Source organism: Carlito syrichta, unplaced genomic scaffold (genome assembly GCF_000164805.1).
Source record: "Carlito syrichta isolate Samal-C Ts95f unplaced genomic scaffold, Tarsius_syrichta-2.0.1 Scaffold307028, whole genome shotgun sequence".
NCBI lineage: Eukaryota > Metazoa > Chordata > Mammalia > Primates > Tarsiidae > Carlito > Carlito syrichta.
In genome coordinates, this window is record NW_007251124.1 from 568981 (window position 1) to 575234 (window position 6254).

The window sequence follows — 6254 nt, forward strand, 5'->3', positions numbered from 1 at the left end:
ATCTGACTTTTTAAAAAAAAAAAGGTCTTTATAAAGATCAAAAGTCTACCCAGAATCAGCATGTAACCTACCAAGCCAACTAGCATATGAACTAATACATTAATTAAAAAACTAAATAAACATATATGCCTGTATTTAACTGCCTACACTTCTGGTGTTTTAATCTATTTTCAAAGTTGCTAAGGAGAAAGAAAAAAAAAAGCCTTGTTTTGTTTACAGAATTTAGGCAATGTGTCACCCTTTAAAGAGGCAAGTGGAAAGGGGAAGTACTGAGGATCAAAATCTGGGTTCTCCAATTTTCACCACTGAACCACATCCCCAGTATATGAACTACTGACTGTTCTGATTGTTCATCAAAATGACATTTTTACATAGCTTCTTTAGAATAACTGTACCAAGAAGTGGTAAGATTGAAAGTAAAGACTAGCAGTGACAAAGCAAGAGGAGTGAAATAAGCTATGAATGCATGGATTGGGTTTATTTGTTTGTTTTTGCTTTTGTTTTTGTTTTTTGAGTTGAAGTCCTCACTCTGTCGCCCAGACTGGAGTGCAGTGGCCACTCCCGGCCACTGCAGCCTTGACCTGCTGGGCTCCGGCGATCCTTCCGCCTCAGCCTTCCAAGTAGCTGGAACTACAGGCATGCGCTACCACGCCCGGCTGATTTTTTGATTTATTGTAGAGATGAGGTCTCGCTGCCCAGGCGGGTCTCGAACCCGCAGGCTCAGGCAATCCACTCACCTCAGCCTCCCAAAGGGGTGGGATTACAGGCTGAGCCATCGAGCCTGGCTGAATGGATTGTTAAAGGTGTAGAGTACCTTAGAAGCAAACAGTACCTGAGAAAAAATTAACATATTCATAAATATGATAATTTTATGGGTCAACTTGACTGAGTCACAAGATTGCCCAGACTTCTAGTTAAATATTGTTTCTGGATATGTCTGTGAGCAGTTAGAGGCTTTGCTTCATTTTGTCCCTTGTGAGGAAGACATAAAGTGGAGATCTCAAAGATAGAACTGAGAACCTCATGCATGTAATTATAATCTTTACTACTTATTATATCCTTGCAATTATCTGTGTTCTGTCCCCAGTCTTTTGACAAAAATATTTTCACATGGTTTGCATAGCCCTTTGTTCAAGATTGTGTCAGTAATTCTGGTCTTGTAGAAAAGAAAAACGTGAACCAGACCAAACCTTATTCAACATGAAGGTAAAAAATTGGCTTACAATACAATGTACCCTAGATGATAGGTTGCATATATGACAGTCAAAAAAAGTAGCATATGAGTGCAAAGTATCTTAAGGTAAATAGCTCAGGCCATTCCTAAAATAAAGCTCAAAGCTAACTCTTAAGGGGTGATGGACTGGTGTGGTGGCTCAGTCCTGTAAACCCAGCACTTTGAGAAGCCTCAGTGGGAGGATCACTTGAGACCAGGAGTTGGAGACCAGCCTGTGCAGCATAGCAATCCCATTCCCACACCCACCTCTACCCAACAACAACAAAAAAATTAGCTGGGCTTTGTGGCTGATAGTGCATGCCTATAGCCCTAGCTATTTGTGAGGCTGAGGCAGGAGGATCATTTGAGCTCAGAAGTTGGAGGCTGCAGTAAGCTATGACTGCACCACTGCACTCCAGCCTGGGCAACAGAGTGAGACCCTGTCTCAAAATAATAATCATTGGCTGGACGTGGTGGCTCACACCTATAATCCCAGCACTTTGGGAGGCTGAGGTGAAAAGATTGCCTGAGCCCACGGGTTCGAGACCAGCCTGGGCAAGATGGTGAGACCTCGTCTCTACAATACATGAAAAATTAGCTGGGTGTGGTGGCACATGCCTGTAGTTCCAGCTACTTGAAAGACTGAGGCTGAAGGATCACCTAAGCCCAGCAGGTCGAGGCTGTGGTGGCCATGAGCATGCCACGGCACTCCGGCCTGAGCAACAGGGTGAGAACTACAACTCAAAAAAAAAAAAATCATCATCATCATCATCACCATCATCATTATCCTCAACTGTGCTCCAGAGAATTGTAATTCTGATTACAAATTACCCACCTTCAGCCATAACAATGTAAACCTGATTTTGTTATTTTGTTATTGTGTGATGAGATTTAAAGATATGCCAGAATAGTCGCAGAATCATGATATATTATATGTATGATTTTCATTGTTTGGAGGAATTTGGCAATATTTAGGTGTTCCCTGTAATTAAATCCATCCGACTTTAAAGCCACCAACCCATAGCCCAACAAGAATTAAAGAACAAAGAAAAACAAGTTAGCACCTCTGCCCTGAGGCTTATTAAGGTGGAGATGCCGGGGATTGAACCCGGGACCTCATACATGCAAAGCATGCGCTCTACCACTGAGCTACATCCCCACACGTAAGATGTCCCTTGTCGCTCTGTGAGTGTTGATAAATAGCACTCCCTCTGTAGTGTGGCGCTGCATAATTCTGCCAGCTTTCTTAATCTATGTTCATAAAGACAATCAGGGCGATTTAACAAATTCTTTTTGAGTAGTACCATTCATAGCTTCCTGTACTTTCCCTTAATATCATTTAGCATAGTTCGTAAATGTAGATTTATGTTGCTTACGTTTGTTTCCTTCCCTGGGAAGGCAGTTTCAGGAAGGCAGAGGCTGTGACTGTTTTCACCAGGCTATCCCAAGTAAAGACCGGCAGTGACAAAGCAAGAGGAGTGAAATAAGCTATGAATGAACAGATTGGTAATAAATAAATTACAGTTGCACTCTATTCAGGATATATTTCACAGTACAGATAATTTTGCAATGAAGTGAGCGGGTGAGGAAGCAGGATTCAAAGTTATGGAAACAGACCGTTCCGAGACAGAATGGCAAGTGCTCTGGCAACGATAAGCATACGTAACCACAGCATTAACCAGAAAGTATACCACATTCTTGGTCAGAAATAGACGACTCCAGGGGTCTTGAAAAAGAAGACGCGGCCAAGGAAATAACGGCCAGGAGTGAAGCACGAGGACCAATTTGCGGTTGTGCCTCTCGAATTTCGGCCAAAGTTCTAAGCGCCGTTGCAGCGCCGTTGGAGATTCATACCTCGCAGCCGTTGGTTCAAGTTCCCAGCGGGACCTCGGAGACCAGCAGGTCTAAAGCAGGAGCTGCGGACCTGAAATGCGTTCTTTGGTTTTACGAAGTTAAAAGCTTTTGGAGGAGATCTACAGAAAAATGAGATCCAGTCTGCTGCCGGCTGTGACCGCTCTGGCCTCCCGATGACACTGCGCGGTGGACGCGGCCGCCGTGAGGTGGACACGGGCTGGCGTGGTTTGTCTGATCATTCCGCTGGCGACAGAATGGGTAAGGCTGGGGAAGGGCCACCCCCACGTTCTGCCGCTGACGGCTGAGCTCCAGGTCTCCCTCTCCCAGTGCGCACGGTCGCTGCGCTCGTGGAGGGGCTCGCTGAGGGCCATTGGGTATCTTCCGGAGCTGTTCACAGTCCCAGCAGGTGACATTTGTCTTTTTACCACTTCAGCCACAAAATCATAGCCGTTGCCTCGGTTTTTGGAGTTTAAGTTCGGCCTGCAGACTGAGGTTTCGGCCGACGAACGTTCCTCGCAGGCCGAACCTGGTTTCTGCCCCGGGATTCAGCTTGGGGTGGTCCTTTGACTTCCTGGTGTCGCTCCTAGCGCTTGGGACCGCGTCTCGTGTTCAATCCGCGCCTCGCCCGGCCTCTAATTCCTGCTGTCTTTCCTGCCCTCCTCGCCTTCCGTCCCGCTCTTCCCTCCTGGCTGCAGACTCCTTGGCCTCAACGGGTTCACTCCCCCCCACCCCCCCGGAGATCTCTTCGCTATCGTTGCCCGATCCCCAGTTTGGATGTTCCGGGGCCTCTGGAGTACTTGAAATTTCCCAGAAAATGCCCGAGAGCGGCGGAGGGTGCCCTGCAGCGTCTCCAAACCCATAGCCGAGTTAAGGAGGGGAAGGGAGAGCAGAAAACAGGAAACAAGACAAAGCTAAGGTGAAATGTTTAGAACCAAAGGAGAGAGACCCCAAAACAAATACATGTAAATCTCCAGAAATAAGCAAAGAGAGCAAGTGGTTTTATCCTCCAGCAAGGCGCAAGCCCCTTGGTGAGAACGGACGTTTTACTGAAAGTCTCTTCAATGTGAGCAGGGGCGGGTGCGCGCTCAGAGCCCAGCGCGCCGCCAACCTCGAGCGACCCTACTTCACCCGCACGGGTACAAGATGACGGCGCCGCCAGGCGCCCCTTTCCCTCCCGGGTCCCAGAGTGCCCCTGAGTCTCCAGCTCTCCAGCGCGGCTCTCCATTCCATGGCTCACGTCCCCTCTACCCACCACCCGCCGCTCCTCGCGGCCGCAAGTGGTTTCTTTGCAGACCAGGAGGAATGGAAGTGTGGAGGGGTGGAGGGGTGGAGGGATGGAGGGGTAGGGTGGGGGGGGCGGTGGAGGGGTGGAGGGGAGCTCTGGGTGCCCCGACTCTGGCTTGTCGGCCGCTGTCGTTGGCCGCAGGACGTGCTGGTAACCCAGTGGTTCATGGGGTTCTCGGGATGTCAGTCCCAGTGTGCTGTGTAGACCTGTGTGCTGTAGCGTGAAAGTTGGCCCGCACATCGGGTGGTTCCTAACCTTCCTGCTGCGTAGAAATCGCGGGTCCCTGCTCGGGTCCAGCGGTGGCGGCGGGGACAACAACAGTCTCACCCTGCAAGGTAACGTGCAAATGGGTGGACTCTGTCAGCCTCCCCTGGATGTCAGGGTGTCCTGAGCACTTGGAGCCCTCCGTGAGGTCTTGTGGCAGGAGCCAGGCCACAGCTATCCTTTCCTCTTCGTCCAAATTCCATCCTGCGTCCAAATTCCACCCTGCTGCCTTCCGGTCGGAGCAGAAAAGGTATCTTAGAAACCACAAGAGAGTAGGAACGCCCCAGGTTTTTTTTGTTCCCAGCCACCTCCTCAGAGGAAACCGATCTGAATATTATCCGATGCTAAGAATCAGTTCACTCTACCAGCACCATCCAAGACCGTGGGAGGCCTAGACAGTGTGTTCATCTGTACACATTTGCAAAATTCGTGTCAGTAAAATTTGAACCATAATCAAGGTTTGTTTCTGGAAAAGGAGCCTGCACAAGACTTGCCACATCCAATGAAGGCATCAGGAAGCAGGAGTGCAAACGACACTCCCCTTTCCCTCCCTCCTCTACCACTACCCCCCTTCAGGTCCTGAGGGAAAAGTTACAAAGCAGCACTCTGTCAGTCCTGTAATTGGAGGAGGCACACTTCAAATTCTTTAAATAAGATCCACTGGAGGGCACCTTGGGTGCTAGTATCCATTAATTCCAACTTTAAATATCACATATTAAAGTTGCCAGAACTGACTAAATAAAAAAACTAGTAGTTGGCTCTTGGGAGGTGTTCAAAGCAGGCCTCAGGGGCCTGGACACTGCAGTTGGGAATAATGGAGTCGGACTCAATTCTACTGATTGCTTTTCTAACTGCTGCCATGATTAAAAGCTACAGCGGTGAATATTCCTAGAAATGCTGCCAGGGGTGAAATTCTTGGGCTAGCATAAGACAGACCAGAGCAAAAACCAGGTACGGTTTCATCAAGAGTGGAAGATAGTCAAAGAACATCATACCGCCTCTTAGTTGCCACCTTAAGTGGAATCACTGATGCGCTGAGGTCTGGCTCCCCTGACCCTTTGTGCGAAAGCAAAATCATATGGTTCCAGGGAGAGAACCGACCAGAGGGCACCACCAGGAGCTGCACCTACGACTTTGTTACTTGTAATGAGGGAAGTCCCAGGGCCCGATGTGGGGGAAAAAAATGGACACATTTTCTCTAATTCGAGTGGTGGAGTGGTTTTTCTGGTGAATTTCGATAACGGAAGAGACTGGGGTGCAATAACTATTACATGACACCCAAACATGGAGGTTTCCCAATGCTTAGCGAACCATCGCCCGTCTGGCACGGAGACTGAGCACTGCCAGGCCCACATATGTGCCCTTCGCTGTGCGTGCTGCACTGTCCACCCATGGGATGGGGGGTGGGGGATTCAAAGGCCTAAAGGTAAGGAGGGACTGCAATTATTATTTTCTTTGAGAGCAGAAGTCCTTGAAATGAGAGATCATAAACTTACAATTTACACCAGACCTTTGGTGCCCGCTGCTATAAGTGATGGGATGGTTGAGTGGAGTCCTGTGTTGGATGGCTGGAGTTGGGTTTAGAGCCCTGGAGGAAAGAGAAGGTGATGGTAGAAAATGCTGAGAGCTAGGAGAGGA

At 48.6% G+C, this 6254-nt stretch overlaps 1 non-coding gene across 1 annotated transcript; it reads right to left on the minus strand.

The window, feature by feature from the left end:
- Positions 1-2300: 2300 nt before the first annotated feature.
- TRNAA-UGC lies at positions 2301-2372 on the minus strand. Its single transcript has one exon. It is a non-coding gene; the product is annotated as a tRNA-Ala (tRNA).
- Positions 2373-6254: the final 3882 nt, after the last annotated feature.